General features: G+C 45.9%; 1 non-coding gene across 1 annotated transcript; it reads left to right on the plus strand.

Moving 5' to 3' along the window:
• The first annotated feature begins 479 nt into the window (after positions 1-479).
• LOC130832186 (U6 spliceosomal RNA) lies at positions 480-586 on the plus strand. Its single transcript, XR_009048258.1, has one exon. It is a non-coding gene; the product is annotated as a U6 spliceosomal RNA (small nuclear RNA).
• Positions 587-20,234: the final 19,648 nt, after the last annotated feature.

Raw genomic sequence — 20,234 nt, forward strand, 5'->3', positions numbered from 1 at the left:
CTTACTACACGTTGCATTCGTGGCTAGAAGCTGGGGGGTGGCCTCAATATGTTTTCAGAATTTAAGGTATTTTGCAATCCAGGCTCTTTATAGCTGGGCTTTCAATCAGCTAACTTAGATGACTAGCTATATAAATGGTGTTTAGCATTATAGGTTCAAGTATGAAACATGAGTAACTTGGGAAGGAAGCCTGTCAAAGAGGTTACAAGCCTGGGGCCTGGGCTGACACGGCACAGGTTATGATTTGGGCTTGGTCGCTTCCCTAATTACAACCCGGGGTGTTTTCATTCCCTGCGCCCCAGTTTTCCCCTCGTAAGACGGGATCCTGGCCGGGCCTGCGTTGCTGGGTACAAGGGGGCCGGAAGCGCAGAGCTTGGCACAGAGCAGACACTCAGCAGATGGAAGCAGGTCCTGTCCACCTACAAGTGAAGGGGAAAGTGGGCCAGTTGTCTGATTATTTGGGTCAAGAATTAAAGGGAGTGCTCGCTTCGGCAGCACATATACTAAAATTGGAACGATATGGAGAAGATTAGCATGGCCCCTGCGCAAGGATGACACGCAAATTCGTGAAGCATTCCACATTTTTAGTTAAGGGAGGGAGGGAATACGGGGATATGTGTATAAAAACAGATGACTGAACTTGGTGTACCCCCCCCAAAAAATAAAAACAAAACAAAACAAAACCAAAAAAGAATTAAAGTGAGATATCCAGGGGGTAGGTATTGGCGTGAGACGTTGAAGTCATGAACCAGTTCTGCAGCTGAAAGCAGTACCTGGCCGGATGCAGACACCTTTCGCTGAACCTGTAGAGGCAGCAGAACACAGCACGGGTGTCGGAGGAGAGACGAGCCTGGATTCGCGTCTCAGCTCTGCCTGGGAACACAGTGGAACCTCTGCAGGGCCCCCTCGGCAGCGACACGCCTGCTGGTCACACTCCTCTGTAACCTGGTGAGGGGGGTGGCGGGGTGGTGAGGAATGTAGGGCATTTTAAAGAACCCAGCATAATTTGGGGAACAAAATAAACATATTAAAATTGCATTTAAGGACTTCCCTGGCAGTCCAGTGGTTAAGACTCCGTGCTTCCCCTACAGGGGGTGTAGGTTTGATCCCTAGTGAGGGAAGATCCTGCATGCCAGTGTGGCCAAAAAAAAAAAAAAGATTAAAATTGCATTTGTACTCTGTCCTTTAATCATGTATCAGAAAGAGACACCAAGAATTGAGAAGTTTCTAATAGCTGCTTAATGGAAATGGATGATCTTGAGTTAGAAAATGTAAAAATATCTTAAAATTTAAAGGAGGCTGTTCTTACAGATGAGCAGCTGGTGAGAATTACACGTGATACACTTTTGTTTTTTGATTTCTTTTTCTCAGAATATAATACCACTCAGAAAGTAACATGAATTGATTACAGAAGCTTAGACATTATGGAAAAGCATATAGTAGAATTCCCAGATCCCACTCCTGAGACAACTTACTAGCAGCTTCTTTAATGCTGACCTGAGTATCAAGTGTGGATAATTAGCATGATACTTAGTGTAAATATATATTAATACTGCTAACATCAACATGTGTGCCTCTGTAAGCCAATTAACAAAATTATTAAAATAATTCGCTTTTGATCTGGAAAGAGTTTTTGAAATTATTGTAAGAGGAGCACAAAAACCACTCATACACCCTTTAGGCAGATTCGTCAGTTGTTAACATTTTGCCTCATTTGCTTTAGCCTTTGTGTTCGCTCTTTTCCACACGCAGATACGCATTTTAGATGCACATGTGCACATGCGTGCACTCCTGACCTGTGGCACACATGTACACACACATACGCATACTTGCACACGTACCCCCAGGTTTTATTTTCTCTGAACCAGCCGAGACTAGGTGGCATGTGGCGCAGAGCGTGTGTCTGTCCCTCCCGCCTTCCGTGTGGTTTCCTGAGAAAGCTCCCCTCTCACATGATCGCAGTGCAGTGGGCAACCTCAGGAGGTAGAACGCTGATCGGATACCTCTTATCCACGTCCAAGTTGACCCGTGTCATTTACAGCATCTCCGCTTCAGTGCAAGATCCGAGCTGGGCTCACGTGTCGCGTCTGGTCATCCTGTCTCTCTAGGCTTCTTTACCCTGAAACAGTTCCTCAGCCTCTGACATTTAGGACACTGAGGCTTTTGAAGATACAGTCATCCCTCACCTCCACATTTAAAAGTTGCTCATTTGGGCTTTCTTTGCTGTTTCCTCATGATTAGATTTGAGAAATGGGTTCTTAGTGGGATGACTACAGAGGTGTCATCCTCCTCAGGATCTTGTGCCCAGAGGCCCACGAGGTTCTGCCCCTCACCCCTCAAGGTACAACTGAAGGTGGGTTGGGAGAGGGCTCACAAGCTTTGTGGTCGAGGCTCTGGCATCAGACGGCCGGGGTTGAGCACTGGCTTCCATGTGACCTTGGGTTCCAGGTGTCAATGGAGTCGGGCTTTGTTCCACAGGAGGGATGGGGCTAATGGCTTTTCTAAGAAGATTTGGACATTTTGTTTTAATTAGGTACTTCCAGTCTCCTGTCCCTCAGACCCTTTCATTTTTCTTGAATTTAAATGATAATCACCATCTCGTTTTTAAAATAGTAAACCGAAGGCTGGAGGGCTCTCAAAATGAATTGTTGTGAAACTCAATCCTGCCACCAGGTGGCAGTGCGGTCCTAAGTCCTGAGGCCAGACCCCTGGAAACCCCAGCTAGTGGGTTTATTATCTCAAACAGATCAGACTATTATGTATTTTATTCCAAGTGTAATTACCAACTGAAGGAAGCATTTGTCTTGATTCTGAGGGCAGATACGCAACTTCTCCCCTCTCCCTCAGAAGATAACAGATAGTCGATGGAAAGTTTGTTTTTCCATTATTAAATTGAGATCATTATAGCAATGTGGATAAACACTTGTGATGTCTTTAATGCAAAGATGCTGTAGAATAATACCTTTAATTTCATTACTAACTTTTGTCGTAAGCATTAATTTTTTATAATGTCTTATAATTGCATAAGACGTTATGTTTATTTGTATCCTGTCCTTCACTCAAATATTGAACAGCCTTTTGATTTAATGATTGAAGTGGCTAAATTCTGGCTTCCATATGCACTCCCTGCTCCCCAGGCTAACGTGTAAGAGGCCTGTCCTGAGTATCAACTGTCAGATTGAACCTCTGGCAAGGGGAGAGCAAAGCTTGAACAGGGGCTTAAAAACAACAGAAATTGAAAAAGGAAAACTGCTATGCTTTTTATTGTTAAAAATAATAATACATAGTTGTCTTGAGTTTACTGTTTTGAACTCTAATGAAAGTGGTCTCATTACCTTCATGATTTTTGACAGCTTTAGTTTCCTCTGCTCTCAGCCCCACTGAATAGCGTGTGGTTTCGTGCACACCTGTTTGGGATGGGTCTTAATGTTCACTCTGCCTGTGTGTCATCACACTGCCCTCTCTAGAGCTAAGGACCAGGAAGATGGTTAATGTTGGTGAGAACCATCGTTCTTGAGTGTCTGAACTGCACCAGGTAGAAAGGGGGTGGCCATGGGGGTGCTGGAGGGGTGCTTGGATTAGAGCAGTCTTCGGGCCCCAGCTGGGTGAGGGTGGAACCCCCTCCCCCAAACTGGGCAAATGCCAGTTCACTCACGGTTCATGCCATCCTTGCAACAACACCACTCCAGCCCCCACTGTCTCAGAGGAGACAGCAGGTCCCCCAGGGCAGCAGGCAGGATAACGCCCCCAAAGATATCCAGGCTGTAAATCCTGGAAAGTGGGTGTGCCGTGCACCATGGCAAGGAGGGTGAAGGCTGCAGGTGAAATTGTTTGCTAATCAGCTGAATTCACAATTGGGTGATTGGAATTCCCTGGCATTCCAGTGGTTAGGACTCTGCGTTTCCACTGCAGGGGCAAGGGTATAATCCCTGTTCAGGGAACTAGGGTCCCGCATGCTATGCGGCACGGCCAAAAAAATAAAAATTAAATGATGTTTAAAAAAAAAATAGGGTGATTATTCAGATTATCTGGGTGGGCCTGTGGACTCACAGGGGTCCCCCAAGGCTGCTGGCTTTGAGGGTGGGGAAGAAGCTACAGGCTGAGGAATCCAGACAGGACACCACGTGCTGACACCTTGAGACCCATTTGGACTTCTGACCTCCAGACTCATGAGATAATAAATCTGTGTTGTTTTGAGCCCTCAGTTTGTGGTGAGGTGTCACAGCGGCCACAGGAAATGAGTGCCTGGTGCCACACGGCACAGGGTACGGCCAAGGGGAGGGTGGTTCCTGCCGTCTCAGCTCCGGGTAGTGGCAGTTTTGTTGTTTTATGGATGAAGTGACCGACCTCCTCACCTTCACGTTCAATTTTAGTTCTTTTCAAAATCTAATCTTAATCCAATAATTTAAAAAAATCCCTTCAGGCCATGCTGTGGTTTGTTTATCCTTGTTCCCTCTCCCCTTCTGTTATTGGTCACCTGCTCCACCTGATGGAGTGAGTGTGGGCGGTGACCGGCGGCAGCAGGGAGGGGTCTCTGACGCCTCCACCTCTCAGTACCCGCAGGTGGGCTGGGCTCTGCAGACACCTGTCCTAGAGTCTGCCCACCCTCCCTAGATGCTGCTCTGACTGCGTCCACAGCACCTGTGACCTGTGACCTGCGAGGGCCCTGTTGGCTGCCGGCCGGGCTGTCCTAAGTTGACCTGGGCACCTCAGGTGGCCTTTTGGAAGATTCCAGGCCCACTGACCCTCCATCCTCCCTCCACCCCCACCCCTGCCCCACCCCATTCTAGTCCTAGTGACTGGCAGGGGGTAAAATTAATTTGAGTTCTCCAACTTTGAAAGGAAGTTGTAATATCCTTCCCAACAAGTAAGCAAGCCTGGCTTTCAGCCCTCTTGCCCCAGGCCAGTGAATCTGGACACCACAGAGGAACGTGCTTTAAAAGGGGGCTGTTGAAATGCACACGTTAGATTTTGCTGTACATGTCTCTGTAGCAGAGTGTTTCCTGTCAATCTCAGCCTGCGATAGTGATGCTCTTGGCTAGGGATGTCTGGGGCACTCACCTGGGCTGTCCTACCTGCAGCTTCCCCCACAGACATTTCCCTGACCTGGATCCAAGGATATGGCTGGACCGGGCCTTGTGGATCTTATGACTGCAGGATGCACCTCAGCAACAACCGTCATGGAACTTTGGAAAAAAAGATACATGACTCACAGGTCCTGGAGGACACACGGCACACTCAGGGCCACACATCGAGGTCAGGGTGGAGGGAGGGAGTGAGGACCTGGGGCTCTGCCCTTATTAGGGTCCCAGGTGGGGTGTGTGGGGTTTTGTGGGTTTCTTTATTGGTGAATTTAAAGCATAAGAATGGGAATTGGGGCACAGACAGGGAGAAGCAGGTCACTCGAGTGGTCAGTTATCTGGGTCACCTGGACCTTCTGAAAGGGGGCCTTCCTGGGTGGGGGGCTGGCTTCTCACCAAGTTGTGTAGCTGGTTGTCTTTGAAGTGGGTGCCTCCACAATCAAAAGCTAATTGTCAGGCACTTACCTGTCCCAGGGATGGAGCTGGCATTGGAGCCTGGTTGTCTGTCTTAAAAGGTGCAAATCCTGCACCCTGGGCAGGTGGGCAGAGGTGGAAATGCCTCCAGGTAAGGAAATCTGGTCCTGTGGCCAGCCTGGAGGGAAGGACGCTGTCTCCCCACTGTAATGAAGGGGGAAACTTCCCCTCTGCCTGGCACTGCGAACCAGGATGAAGGAAATGATGGCCCTCTCCACAAGCGGCTCCTTTGGAAGCTGTCTGTCTCAAAGGAAGAGTAGAGGGTGGGGGCTGCTAGGACAGTCTGCTTCTCGTTAGGCTGTGCAGAGAGCGCGGCTGGGTGGAGTTCATTAGCGCCATTAGATGGTTTATCCTAAGGATGAGTAAATACACTTCCCTGACCTGCCTCAGTGGAAAGGAATGATGCCTCAGGACACTTTCAATTAAAAAAACCTGATTTTTAACTTTTGGGGAATAGTTTTAGGTTTATTCCTTTGCATACCATTTCTAATGATGTTCTTTGACTTCTAAGAGGACATTTTTTATTGACTGTAAAGAATACAACAATCTTTGTGGTGTCCAAACCATGTTCTACAAATTCAGCCTGGAAGCATCTGTAAAAAGCAAACAAACAAATGAAGAAACACCACACAGACTTTCAGAGAATAGAATGTAACTTTTAAGAAGATATTTACTGCTCTAAATAAAGGTATTTTGGAAATCTGAGCAGACATTACAATGGATTTCCTGTGAAACTGGCACAGCTGTGGCAGCCCTACTTGCCGTTTCTCTACCCCACTCTCCCTTCCTTCTGCATCCACAGACCCTGCTGTTGTTTGGGGTAGCATTTGCTGGATGAAAACAATGACATTTCTTGTTGGGGGATGATCATGTGATACTGAACGGTCAGAAGTAAGTGGGAGACTGCTGGAAATTTCTGGGACATTTCATTTTCTTATCTTCACTTCCATCACTTTTTTCCTGGGGTTATTTTCAAGATTGAAACATGAATTTGGTTGGCTTTACCTCTAGTGGTCATCTTTGGACCATGAAGTAAGACTAAGAATCACAGAACTTCTTTCCTGCCAGCCTCCCCACCTCTCACAATTGACCAAAGGTGTCCATCCTGCTTCCAATACTGGGCAGAGAGAAAAATGCTTCCCACACGATGCTGCTGTAGTTGAAAAGTGTTCCTGAGCTCTGAGACTTCCTAGCCTGTCCTTGCTACACCCTGTCTTTTAAAAAAATTGTCTGAAAATATCATCATTTCACCTATATTATGGAAGGATATTTTTGCTGGGTGTACCATCTAGGTTTGCCTATATTTTCTTTCAGTCCTTTAAAAATATGCTTCCATTGTCATTGGCTTCCACTGTTTCTGTAAGAAGTCAGCCATCAGTCTATTTATTGCTCCTTTAAAGGATTTTGTCTATTGATTCAGGCTTCTTTAAGGTATTCTCCTGTTTTGGTTTCTAGCAGTTTTACTACCATGTGATGAGGTGTGAGGTTTTTGTTGTTGTTGTTATTTGTTTACTTGTTTGGGATTTGAGAGACTTCATGACTTTGTTACTTGGTATTTTCATCTGTTTTGGAACATTTTCCACCATTATCTCTTCTAAAACAGCTTCTACCTAAATTCCTTCTTCTCCCCTAATGAGTTTCCAATTATTTATGCATTAGACTTCTTATTGTATCCCCTGTGTATCCTACCCTCTCTCCTTAAAAACATTTAATTTATTTATTTGAAAATTTATTTACTTTTAATTTTTTATTGACATACAGTATTAGGTATGGGTATCACATAGTGATTTGACAGTCAAATACTTTACAAAATGATCACTCTGATAACTCTGGTAACCATCTGTCACCATACAGGGTTGTTACAATATTGTTGATCATATCCCTTATGCTGTGTATTATATCCCTATGACTCATTCATTTTATAACTGAGGTTTATACCTCTTAATCTCCCTCACCTATTTCAATCAATGACACCCCTCCCCCTCACTCCTGCCCCCTACGGCAAAGACCAATTTGCTATCTGTATCTGTGAGTATTTTTCTGTTTTGTTATGTTTGCTCACTTGTTTTGTTTTTTAGATCCCACACATAACTGAAATCATATTGTATTTATCTTTCTCTGTCTGATTTATTTCACTTAGCATAATACCTTTATTTCACTTAGTATAATACCCTATCATTGTATTATTGTCAATTTCTCCTTTTATGTCTGTTTGTATCTGCTTTATATATTTAGGTGCTCCTATGTTGGATGCATATGTATTTATAAGTGTTATATCCTTTTGTTGGATTGATCCCTTTATCATTATGTAATTCTCTTCTTTGTCTCTTCTGATAGTCCTTGTTTTAAAGTCTATTCTGTCTAATGTAATATTGATAAGTATTGCTATCCTAACTTTCTTTTAATTTCCATTTCCATGCAATATCTTTTCCTATCCCCTCACTTTTAGTCTGTATGTGTCTTTTGATCAGAAGTAGGCAGCATACATATGGGTCTTGTTTTTTTTTTTTTTTAGTTCATTCAGTCACCCTGTATCTTTGGATTGGAGTGTTTGGTCCATTTACATTTAAAATAATTATTGATAGGTATGTACTTCCTGCCATTTAAAAAGTTATTTTCTGGTTATTTCTGTTGTTCATGGCTGTCCCTTTCTTCTTTTGTTCTCTTCCCTTGTGATTTGATGACCATCTGTAGTGTTATGTTTTATTCCTTTCTCTTTATTTTTTGTGTATCTATTATCTATTGGTTTTTGGTTTGTGGTTACTGTGAGGTTCCTATATAGCAACCTATGTATATAGCAGTCTATTTAACTTGATGGTTGCTTAAGTTTGAGTGTGCTCTAAAAGCACTACATTTTTACACTCTCCCTACCACATTTTTTGTCTTTGATGTCACTTTTCATATCTTTTTATTTTGTATATACAATAACTAATTATTATAGATATATATGACTTTACTAGTTTTGTCTTTTAACGTTTATACTAGCTATATAGGTGTTGATACACTATCTTTACTATATTTTTGCCTTTACTGGTCAGAATTTTTTCTTTCATAATTTTAATATTTCCAGTTATGGTCTTTTCTGTTTAAAGAAGTTCTTTTAACATTTCTCATAAGATTTATTTAGTGATAACAAACCCCTTTAGTTTTTGCTTGCCTGGAAAACTTTTTCTCTCTTCAACTCTGAATGATAGCCTTGCTGGCTAGAGTATTCCTGGTTGTAAGTTTTTTCCTTTTAGCACTTGAATATGTCATGTCACTCCCTTCTGGGCTGCAAAGTTTCTGCTTAAAAGTCAGCTGATAGTCTTTGGGGGCTCCCCTATATATAACTAGTTGTTTTTCTCTTGCTGCTTTTTAGAGTCTCTCTTTAAATTTTGACATTTTAATTATAATGTATACTGGTGTGGGTCTCTTTGGGTTCATCTTGTTTGGGACTCTCTGCACTCCCTGGACCTGGATGTCTCTTTCCTTCAGTAGGTTAGGAATGTTTTCAGCTATTATTTCTCTGAGTAGGTTTTCTTTCCCTTTATCTTTCTCTTCTCCTTCTGGGACCCCTATACTTCAGTGTTAGTAACCTTGATGTCTGTTAAACAATCTTCATTTTCTTTTTTTTTTTTTGGCTCTTCTGATTGGGTGATTTCCACTAGCCTGTCTTCCAGATCACCAAACTGTTCTTATGTATCATCTAATCTGCTCTTGGTTCTCTCTAGTGTATTTTTTCATTTCAGTTATTGTATTCTTCAGTTCTGATAGGTTCTTTTTAGTATTTTCTCTTCCTTGAAGTTTTCAATGTGTCCTTCCAGTCTTCTGAGTTCAGTGAGTAGCTTTATCACCATTACTTTTGACTCCTTATCTAGAAGGTTGCTTATCTCTGTTTTGTTTAGTTCTTCTTCTGAACTTTTGTCTTGTTCTTTTGTTTGGAATATATTCCTTTGTCTCCTCATTTTACCTAACTATCCAAAATACCTAGACATCAGTATTTTGCAAAAGCTCCCCAAGTGATTTTAATGAGTACCAGAATTGAGACCTTTCCTAACATAAAATATGATAAAGATAGTACAAAAAAGGGAAAATAACAGCTTAATCTCGTGTATGGATATAGCTACAAAAATAAAATATTAATATAGAAAAATCAACTGTTATATAAAAAAAACTTTCACTAAATAGACTTTATTGTAGCAACACACGAATGAGTCCCTCACACAAAGTTTATGGGAATAATTTATGACACTGTATTTCCTATGGAGAAAACCCATAGGAATCTATCAATACATGTTGAAATTTTAACAACCAAATAAAAATTTTTTAATTGGAATGGAAAGAAACTACCAAGATGTAATAAAGTCTGTTTGGCAGATATTATAATTCTGACCAATATCTGGTTTCTAGCTCCTTCCAGCCATCTAGATGGCTGCATTTCCTGGTCCCCTTGAAGCTCTATGGGTGGAGTCATGGTGGTGGGGTGAGAAAACTGCTCTGTTGCTTCACCAGGGGATCCAGGAAGCTTTGCATTGTGGTGGCAGAACCACAGGATTGAGACAGCCTACTTCACGGAGAACAGCATGTCTGGAGGTTGTCCAGACCCACAGCTGGCCTTGTGGGAGTGAGAAACAAATGTGTGAATCCACTGAGATTTTGGAGTTGTTTGTTACCACAGACAGTATAACCCCTTTTGATCAGAGGTTTTTGGAAGAGTTTGCCTACAAAGGGCCAGATAGTAGATATTTTACATGTTACAGGACATAAGGTCTCTGTCACAACTACTCAACACTTCTATTGTAGCAAAAAGCCACCAGAGGTAATATGTAACTGGGCAAGCATGGCGTGTTCCAGTAAAACTTTATTTATAAAAATGGGTAGCAGATTTTGCCCATGGACCATTGTTTGCTAACCTTTGTTCTTGAAAAAAAAAAAGTTTTATTTATTAAAGTGTAGTTGATTTATAATATTATGTTAGTTTCAGGTGTACAACATAGTGACTTGATATTTTTATAAATTATACTCCATTGAAACTTATTGTGAAATATTGGCTCTATTTCCTGTGCTATACAATAGATCCCTGTGTTTTACTTATTTTATAGATAGTAGTTTGTGCCTTTTAATCCTCTTCCCCTATCTTGCCCCTCCCGCTTCCCTCTCCCCAGTGGTAACAAATAGTTTGTTCTCTGTATTTGTATCTGTGAACCTGTTTCTGTTTTGTTATATTCATTTATTTGTTTTAATTTTTTGGATTCCACATATAAGTCAAAACATAAAACATACAGTATTTCTTTCTGGGTCTGACTTACTTCACTAAGCATAGTACCCTCCAGGTCCATTCGTGTTGCTGCAAATGGCAAAATTTCACTTTTTTTATGGCTGAGTAATATTCCATTTTGTGTGTATGTGTGTGTGTGTGCAGGTGCATGTGTGTGTATTCACACATCCGTTCATCTGTTGTTGGGCATTTAGATTATTTCCATAGCTTGGCTATTGTCAATAATGCTGCTATGCACATTGGGTGCATGTATCTTTCCTAATTAGTGTTTTCATTTTCTTTGAATATATACCCAGGAGTGGAATTGCTCTATCATATGGTAGTTCTGTTTTTAATTTTTTGAGGAAACTCCATACTGTTTTCCATAGTGGTTGCACCAATTTACATTTGCACCGACACTGTATTAGGGTTCCCATTTCTCCACATCCTTGCCAACATTTATTATTGTCTCCTTGATGGTAGCCTTCTGATGGGTGTGAGGTGATATCTCATTGTGGTTTGGATTTGCATTTCATGTGCCTTTTGGACATTTGTATGTCTTCTTTAGGAAAATGTCTATTTCTCTGCCCACTTTAAAATTGAATTGTTTGTTTTTTAAAATATATATATATTTTATATATATTTAAAAATATACAAAGTATTTATATTTTACATATATATATAAATAAATATATATATTTTTTGGCCATGCCATGTAGATTGTGGGATCTCAGTTCCCCAACCAGGAATGAACCCGGGCCATGGCAGTGAAGGTGCTGAATCCTAACCATTAGACCACCAGGGAACTCCTTGTTTGTTTACTTTTGAGTTGTTTGAATTCTTTGTTTATTTTTAGAATATTAACCCCTTATCCTATATATAATTTGCAAATATTGTCTCTTATTCCACAGGTTACCTTTTCATTTTTTGATGGTGTCTTTTGCTGTGCATAAGCTTTTTAGTTTGGTGTAGTCCTGCGTGCTTATTTTTGCATTTGTTGTTCTAGTATTTTAGATGAGCACAAAGGGCTCTAGTTGTCAGTTGGTTAACAGGGAGAGCGAGGCAGTTGGGAGTGCAGGCTGCCCTAGTAGCACAGCTTGTTAGGTGAAGGGCAGCGTGCACGGCCTTAGGAGCTCAGACGCTACAAGCAACTGGAAATCAAATAAAAAAACTTGTTCTTCCAGAAGTGCTGGGCAGGGTGGCTGCGGGCTGTGCGCCTGCCTCCTGGCCTGGCGGCTCAGGCCACCGCTGTCACTATCTAATAATGAAGGTGAATGAACTTGCCTCTTATTAAGTCTGCGACGGCTCCTCTGAGGAGTGCCCAGAATGTATACCCAGGTGCTTTTATGAGAAAACTAATTAGGTTTTTTGGTATAAAAAAGCACATGTTGAAAGTTTATGACACTTCTGAGGTCCCAGATAATCAGCCTTCCTGGTGTCATTATCAAACACCGCCAGTTGTTTTCATTTTTTCCGGGGGCACTACTGCTTGATTAAAACCCATCAATCAACTTAAGCAATTCTTCGGGATCTGTGGCTCTCGGACTGTGTGCTCCACACCAGGCTTAGCACCTGGGACGACAGAGACTATGTACGACATGGTCATGACCTTCGAGGAACTGAGAGTCCGTGCTTTTAGGAAGAAGTCCAAGTTTCTTAACTTCTGTGGGTTTTCAGGTCCTGACCATGCCTCCTTCTACCCCCTCTCCCCTTCTGTTGCTTACCTGTGGCAGATTTTTACCTTCTTCCCAGAGCTAAAAAGCGGGGCGGTCTGCATCTCACTCTGTGCATGGTGTGTTGGGCCACCACGTCCTGGTGCTGTCCCGAGGTCTTAGGATGTCACCTTCCTCTTGGAAAGCTGGTGGCAAGTTCCTTGTGACTGCAAGACCTCTGGAGTCTCACCCTGAGCTTTCCCAGTTTTCTTGTCATCTTCACGTCTCCAGTGAGAAAGCAGTGGGGAGGAGGGGTGTAGAGGCTTCCTTATTTGAAAGCACCAAACCCAACATAATTTATGTGGACATTGTAATTATTACTATGCTGAATTAATGAACTCTATCCTCTCCCTTTTTGGCTGGAAGAACATAAAAATCCCAATGAAAGGAAACAGATGTCTTTGCTTTGAGCATTTCCAAAGGAAACTGCAGTAAAATCTGAAGCACGCCGTAGAAAGGCCTGCCGTGTAACGGAGATGCTCTGATAGTGTTTTCATTCGCCAGCTGTGTGCAAGTGGAGTGGGTGCCTCTGGCCAGTGCAGCCCCCACATCAGAGGAATCACAACAACAGAGTCATGGAAATGTTCGGGGAAACAGCTCAAACTGTGCTTCTAACCGCGCTTGGTTTTCCTTTTAACCAAAAGCCATGTTAAAGAAGTCAGTCCCAAGGAGGACTTGTGGGCTGGTAATTAAACATGATTTATGAGCCAGGGAGGAGAAAAGACCGCCATCGGGGAGGGTGATTTTCGGTGATCAGTTTCTAGGCCCCAGATGGCCAGCAGGCGCTCTGGGTCACCCTGCAGTGGCCAGGACCCCGCGTCTCCAGCAGGAAGGGCCACAGTCCAGGGTCGCTGCTGTTAGAGAATTTTTGGCCAGCCCTCCTGCTGGACTCTGCGTCCAAGGGCTGACCCTGGCTAGTGGCTTGGATGTGCCGAGGCAGCCCCCTTCTCCACGCATGCTGGAGGGGAGAATTTCTTCTCTCCCTGAGCGGGGAGGTCAGTGGCCACTGTCCTGCTTAAAGTTCATTTTCCTGCAAAACGGAGTGTGGAGTTCTGTCCACGTTTTAAAAGAAGCCCAGGACTCATCTTCATGACTCTTCCTCTTTTCCTTCTTCATCTTCCTCTCTTCCCACCAGTGTCATTTAGAGACTGAGAATCAGGGAAAACAAGACAGAAGCTTGGCACACCCCAGTGGCACACCATACACTTGTGGTGGGGAACCCAGTGGTGGCGGCAATGCTGACTGGTGGTGGAGTCCAGTGGGGGCGCCCAGCCCTGGAGGCCAGGCTGCTGGCACTGCGTTTGTCCGGGTGGGAGAGCCCTGATTTGCTTGGCTCTCTGGCAGCCTCCCCGGGGCCAGGAGGCCTCCACTTACCAGGGCCCCTCCACCCGCCCTGGTCCCTGGCTGTACTCTGTGGATAGAAGTACAAGACCTGGTGCTTTGATAGATACCTTGGTTCCTTCAGGCCACCGAGACCCCATGGGCTTGACTGAATCATTGACTAAAGTTGATAGGGTGGTGATGAAATGTGGGCTGGGCTTCATGTCAACTCGATCATTCTTGTTCTCCTGTTGGATTTTGTTTGTTGGATGTTCTGAGGCAACTTTAAAAGGATGTGGATGGGTGTTCCCTAACTTCGATTTGTGGTTTCGCTGTCTACTTTTAAATTAAAATGCCCGGCAAACAAAAGGCCCTGCTCTCGGGTCCAGGAAACAAATTGTAGCAGTGCAGGGTGGGGAGTTAGTGGGAACGGGTGAAATGGGCTGAAAGTCGGTGGAGAGTAGTTAACACTCAGGCCCTGGTGTGTTATGCCTGCCAGGAATCTGAGCCACGGCCGTGTTAATAAAAAGCGCAGTATTTAGGGGACGAGGGAGCATCTTGTTCTGGTTTAACTGGACCACCCAGGGAGCACGGCTGGCTGGGTCCTGTGAGGGGCACCTCTCTTCACAGGCAGCATAACTGATGGGGGTACTTTGGAAGGAGAAGAGCCAGAGCCGTGTGGGCCCCCAAAGCTCGCTGCACGAAAAATGGGGGCGGAGACACACCTCAGCTAAGAGAGTTGAAGAGCCACTGGACAGTGTGGATGCTGTTCCGACGAGGCTGGGCCAGGACATGGGGGCGGGGGGGTCCCTCCAGCCGAGCCCTTGGAGGGGCTGAGTCTGGGGGGTGGTGAGGACCCTGTAATGGGGAGACCGTGTACCCATCTTGTGTGTGAGCATCAGAAAGAAGGTTGAAATAAGTGACTTTAAAGTCTTGTCCAGCCATGAGATTTTATGATTTTCAAATGGACAAATCTGTATTTTTCACAAGTTTAAGTGAAATTTGACAATTGTATCTAGAGGAATCAAGCTCCCGGGTGATTCGTAAGAGCCGCTTGGACCCACCTGAGTGGGATTTTGGGTCAATCTGTTCCCAGAGCCCACGCCGTGTGGGACCCTTGACTTGCCCTGAGGTCTGATGTGCTCGAGGCCTGCCCACCACGGCACCACCGTCCACGTCAGGTATGTCCCTGGGAGCGAATGATTAATTGCTTATAATGTTTGTTGGACACCGAGAAGTTGGTAGGGAACACAGAACACAGAGTGCAATACGTTTTCCTCCTCCTACATTGCCATCCAAAGCTGGAGGCCCAGAAAGCGTCTGAATGATACGTGTTCTGGGGCAAACGTGTGCAGCCCTCCGCCCTGGCTGAAGGTGTGGGGAGGGATCCAGGCAGCCTCCGAGAAACCTAACACACGGAATCGGACTGGCCCCACCATTCTGAGTTTCTGATCTGGGGCCAGAACGCAGGCTGGTTAAACTCCAAAGGCAAATAGTCCTGCTTTTGCTCCTTACAAGAGAAACGGAGGGTCAGTGCTGATCGCCCTGGCGAGGACCAGGGCAGCCGGTTAGAAACATCTCTGAAGGCCGTCTGTTTTCTTAACGCCCCCAGGGAGGATGGGATGGCGGGAAAACTGCCCTGGGGTGGACTATTTACCCTTCCCCTCTGTTTAAAACAGGTCTCAGGGCTGCTGGGAGGACCGGAGTGTCAGACATCTGGGGAGCTGCCCTCACACTGCCCCAGTGCTGCCCGCGGGTTGTGGCACCGACACCCCCGAGGCTGGACGTCGGCCCGGCTCACCGGGTCCGGCTGGGCTCTTGACGGGCGCTGGGATGCCCCCAGGACACTGGTCCTCATCTGCCTGTGAAAACAGCACAGGTGCTTTGTTGGTAGCTGCCTTCCTTATGTTTACGATCCCATCGGGATGTCAGGGCCTTCCAGAAAGGCTCTGGGACTCCAGCTGGTGGGACGAGCCACCAACTCAGGGACAACATCCGTCTTCAGGCTCTCAGCGGGGGTCACTCTTCAGGCTGATGTTTGAGGCCAGGCTTTCCAGCTGGGTCACCGGCCTGGGGTGTGGCTGGCCGGTGAGTGGGACCACAGACGTGGGAATGCGGGCCCAGCCTGCGGCAGGGGGATGACGCATATGGGCTGAGGCCCCGCGTGTGTGTGCGCGCGCGCGCGCACATGCTGGTGGACAAGAAAGGGCTGAGGGAGAGATAAATGATGAACTTGGAGAAAAGTTGAGCTGGATTTATTTTGACCACGTGTGGGCCTACAACTGTCACTTTATAAATCACTTTCTTACTGAGGAATTTACGTCCTGAGCTTTGCACAACTTCCTAAGCCTGGCCTGTGTATGAGAACAGAACCTAGAAATCCGAGAAGAGAAAATGGCGGTTTGTACAAATGTGGTTTGAAACCACAACTGGTGATCCCACCAGCGCGGCGGGGAGCCAGATGGGCTTTGGCTCTCCCTCCCAGAACTTCCAAGATGGAATTTCCAAGATGGAATTCTAAGCGCAGAATTAAAAAAGCACTTTGTGATGGCCAAAAGGCCTTGAACTCTGGGCTAAAAGGAAATTAAAGGGAATTTTGGGTCAGGAATGAGCCCCGGGTTGAAGCATTAGTCAGGCCTTTGTTCGGGTGAATCTCCCCAGAAGTGGGGTGTCCAGTGCCCGGAGCCCACCTGCCTCTCCCTCTCTAGTCCTGTCTGCAAGCATGGCCATGGCTCTGACACCTGTGGACAAACACCGTGTGTTTGGAAGTCATGGCTGATTTAAGAAATGGAAAATGAAATCCTGGTATCAATTCAAACGAAATTGCTCTGGTCCTGAGTTGACAGGAAAGGTCCTTTCTTGCATGATGTCTTTCCCAGATGGTTTTGCATTTTACATGCAAATTAAATGAGGTTCAGCAACATGATAGGATGGGTCCACTAACTCCGATCATCTGAGGGCCACGAGAGTCCGCTTCATGCCGTATCTCCCTGCCTCCTGGGTACCGTTGCAAGGGTGGCTGGGTGCACTGGGGAGTCTCACCTGATCCATGGCACCAGAATGGCAGATGCAGGGCAGACCCGTCCTGTGCAGATGCTGACGGTCCCTGGTGGGGAGGGGGCACTGCAAATTCCTGCTGCCGTGTGACGCTGTGTGCAGTGCCCTCCCTGAGATGGGCCTGGGCGGGGGGCTGCACAAGGACCTTGGGGGGTGGTGGAGCCGGCCCCGCCTGTGACCTTCTCCAGGGCAAGGCTATACCTCAGCAGCTTCAAGAACCCAGGGCTCTATGGTCACCTTCGCTTTTCCTTTCAAAATCTGCAGGGAGGTCTTTGTTTCCATGGATGACGCTTTACCCAAAAGGCACCTGAGTGACTGAGATGCAAGTGTTATCAAATCCAAACTCACTCTGCTCACCACACGACAGGCCAATAAATTGGGAGATGAGGTGCTGAGGCAAGGATCAGAAAGCCAGCCGACCAAGAAGATGGCAGACTAGGGTCCCAAAGAACCATCTTATTGGGGTTTGGATACCAGTTTCTTTTATAGCACAGAGAAGGGGAGGAGATGAGGAAGTAAAGTAAAAAGGCCATAAGTTTTGCAAATGTCCCCTGCCTCGGGGAGGGGATGTGTTAATTTCTTCTTTCTTGCAGCCATCCACAGGTGGACAGGGTCAGGATGCTTCCCTGAACAAAGGCACTTTGGTTTAACATTCAGGCAGAGGGGCAGGGTTCCCTGAGTCAGGCCATTGTGTATAGACAGTAGCCTTTCAGGGAACCAAAGCAGCGGGAAGCAAAGGTTAGAGTAAAAGAAACAAATCCAACGCGGAGTCCGGTCTGGCTCTTCCCTGTTACACAAGGACCCTGCTCAGGACCGCACGGCCCTTACGCCACCTGTGTGGTCACAGTACCTGATACAATGTGTGACACATGGCGTTGGGGGGGGGGGTAGTTGTTACTTGTGCATTCACTTTAATTCAATTTCACTTCCCTTTATGTTCTCCGATGTCTCAGCTTGTTATTTTTATGGGCACAGGGAAATGTGCCCTGTGCGCGTGTGAGGCAGAGGTAAATCTGAGGCTGATAACGAGGTAGAAAATGATCTTTACGAGGAGGTGGATGGCAGTGTGGCTGGGGACAGAGGAGAAAGCAAAGTGTGGAGAGGGGCTGGCCTCCGTGTTTGCGGTGGGAACTTTGGCTGTTCCAGCCCCTCACCACCTCCCGAAACGCTTGGAGGAGGGCTGGTTTCATGCGCGTTTGGCCGTGGACTCTGCCCACATCCTGCTGCCCACCCTCGGCAGGGTCTTTGTGCTGCCCCCACCTCTACCCCCCCCCCCCCCGCTGGCTTGATTTTATACGCCTCTCGGGGGAGTGAGTCTACCAATATTTATTTCAATCTACGGTGGGCTCTGTACTCCGTAGCTCAGGGTCAGCCGTTCTGTCCAGTCAGTGGCCCCAGGCCTTCGCTGGCTCTTCGGGGAGGGAGCCTTCTCCACCTGGAGCCTTCTCTGCAGTGACTCACGGTGGGGGTGCAGTGACAGGGCTTTGTCACTGAGCAAGAGCTGCATTTCCACCTCTCTGCAGCCGTATCCTGCCGTCTGTCCTTTTGGCAAAATCAACAGAGGGTTGTGTCTGAGGACTAGCAGCCGACGTGCCCCACGGGTTATGTGAGTGGATAACGTCCCCCAAAGCTTCATGAGTCCAGAGACAAGCTGGTGTTGCCCTGAGCAGCAGCACTTGATAAACAGCACCCTTGCACATTCCTCCTGTCTGTGTCCTCAAAAGAATTCATAAGTGAGAATTTCATGCACTTATTTCTTCCTTGCCACATGCAAAATCCCCAGGGTCAATGGCTTGTGAATATTCAATTAATCATTCCTCTTTTTTTTTAACTGTTTTTTTTATACATTTATTTATTTATTTTATTTATTTATTGGCTGTGTTGGGTCTTTGTTGCTGCACACGGGCTTTCTATAGTTGCTGTGAGTGGGGAGCCACTCTTCATTGTGGTGCACGGGCTCCTCATTGCAGTGGCTTCTCTTGTTGTGGAGCACAGGCTCTGGGCGCGTGGGCTTCAATAGTGGCGGCCCATGGGCTCAATAGCTGTGGCTTACGGGCTCTAGAGCACAGGCTCAATAGTTGTGGCACACGGGCTTAGTTGCTCAGTGGCATGCGGAATCTTCCCAGAGCAGGGCTCAAACCCATGTCCCCTGCATTGGCAGGTGGATTCTTAACCACTGTGCCACCTAGGAAGTCCAATCATTCCACTTCTTTAGCACCAGTTTTCTCATCTCTGGAATGACAGGGTTGAGCTAGGTGATGTTCAAGGTCCCTTTCAGGACAAAATCTGGTCTATTTTAGAGAATCCTGAGATCTGGTGAACACCGTCAGAGGTTGAAGATGCCAACACCAGAGTAGTTTGTAGCTGAAATCTCCATGTACCTCCTAGAGCTGACATGTCCTGGGGTTCTTTAAAGGTCCTGGCTAGGCTGACTGGCACGTGGAGCCCCACAGGCATGGGGCAGAGTCTGATGGTCAGTGGTCAGGGGTGACCAGTCCTTCACGGCTTTATGTAGCATCAACACATGAGGTAACTTAGTTGTGTCTCAGTGTCATTTGGATGTGGGTAAGGAGGATGCTTTGTGCCATTTCTGTGTCCACGGTTTGGTGGAAGGTTTGACCATGAACATCAGCATCTGTAAGGTGCCTGCCAGTTGACAGAGGGCTTTCACCTTCATGATCTCCTGTAATCCTCTCACCCACCAGGAAGACTAACTACATACTATTATTACTGCCCTTTGGTTACAGGTGCAATAGCTAAAGCACCAGAGAGATTGAGTGAGTTGCCCATAAGCCTGGCAAGTAAGTGGCAGGCTTGAACCCAGATGTTTAGACTCTAAATTCTGGGTTTTTCCCTTATGCTGCATTGCTGCCCAAGAAATTCTAGACTGAGTCTGTCCATAACTTTTTTTTCAAAATGAGGATGACCCACTTGGCATTTTCCATCGTTTTTGCTCAAATAGTAACTCTGCATACAGACTCCCCAGGTCATGCTGCTGGCCACCCTCTGTCCCTTCTACTTCACTCACATCTCTGTTATGTGGTGCGCTCACGAGAAAGGAGTTGTGGTGATGATCATTTTCTGTGCTTTGTTACACCTGTACTGTCCAAGGAATGTTAAATAGATAAGTAGTTTTGGAAAAGTGTCAAGGAAAGTGAGCAAGTCTCCATCTTAATGCATACAAAGAACATCTTTTGTCCATCCTCCCATCCACTCATGCATCCATCCAAGAAAGCATACATTTATCCATGCATCCATCCATCTATGCATCAATCCATCCATCCATCCATCCTTCCATCCACTCATCCATCCACTCATCCATCCATCCATCCATTATCCATCCATCCCTCCATC

Source organism: Hippopotamus amphibius, chromosome 11 (assembly GCF_030028045.1).
Source record: "Hippopotamus amphibius kiboko isolate mHipAmp2 chromosome 11, mHipAmp2.hap2, whole genome shotgun sequence".
Taxonomy (NCBI): Eukaryota; Metazoa; Chordata; class Mammalia; order Artiodactyla; family Hippopotamidae; genus Hippopotamus; species Hippopotamus amphibius.